Here is a 669-nt window from a genome sequence, read left to right on the forward strand (position 1 = left end):
TGTGTGTGTGTGTGTGTGATGGGAGGTAGGATAAACATAATGAACAGGGAAGGGGGTGAGGGATGAAGTGAAAACTGGCTTTCATCATCTATTGGTGTAGAAGCTTTTTGATTAACATAATATCCGCGTCAATTATATACATCAATTATTAATTAACTGTTTCCTTCTTTCCAGAAGCAGAATCTCTCGCGCAAGCGCTGTATCCTTTTTGTCAAAAGCACAGGAAGATCAGATCCTCGAAGCCCCGTTATTTATAATCGAACTGTTTCACTAAACAGGTGCAGGCAGAACAAGCGCATATAAATCCCCACGAGCTCATTGCAAATCATGAATATTAATACTGTCGTGACGCCGCAGCCCATGTGAGCCAATCAAACACAACTCTCTCTCTCTCTCTCTCCCTTCATAGCAGATCCCCACAGACGTGGAACAGTTTCAGTGCTGTATCCTTCAGTCGAGAAAAGGTACGTTGTTTTTCACCTGATTGCTGTTTATAATTCAGCTTCGCAACTCTTTGCAGTTTTGTTTCTGTCTCCTGTTCGTTTTTTGTGGGTTTTACTTGTCGTGTTTCAACAAGAACCATAATATTTCTTTTCCTTCAAAAAGATGGAAGCCACTGGAACAAGAGATAGCACGTTCTTTGTCTGAACAGTCAGAACGACTCTGCTT

The 669-nt window shown here is 41.6% G+C and overlaps 1 protein-coding gene across 1 annotated transcript in view; it reads left to right on the forward strand.

Moving 5' to 3' along the window:
• The first annotated feature begins 381 nt into the window (after nt 1-381).
• Nucleotides 382-669, forward strand: part of LOC143295460 (uncharacterized) — a 14,129-nt gene continuing 13,841 nt past the window's right edge. Inside the window, exon 1 of the mRNA XM_076607175.1 lies at nt 382-464. The gene's annotated coding sequence lies outside the window, so the exon portion shown is untranslated. The remainder of the gene's footprint in view (nt 465-669) is intronic.

The sequence above is a fragment of the Babylonia areolata genome, chromosome 20 (genome assembly GCF_041734735.1).
Source record: "Babylonia areolata isolate BAREFJ2019XMU chromosome 20, ASM4173473v1, whole genome shotgun sequence".
NCBI classification, from domain to species: domain Eukaryota; kingdom Metazoa; phylum Mollusca; class Gastropoda; order Neogastropoda; family Buccinidae; genus Babylonia; species Babylonia areolata.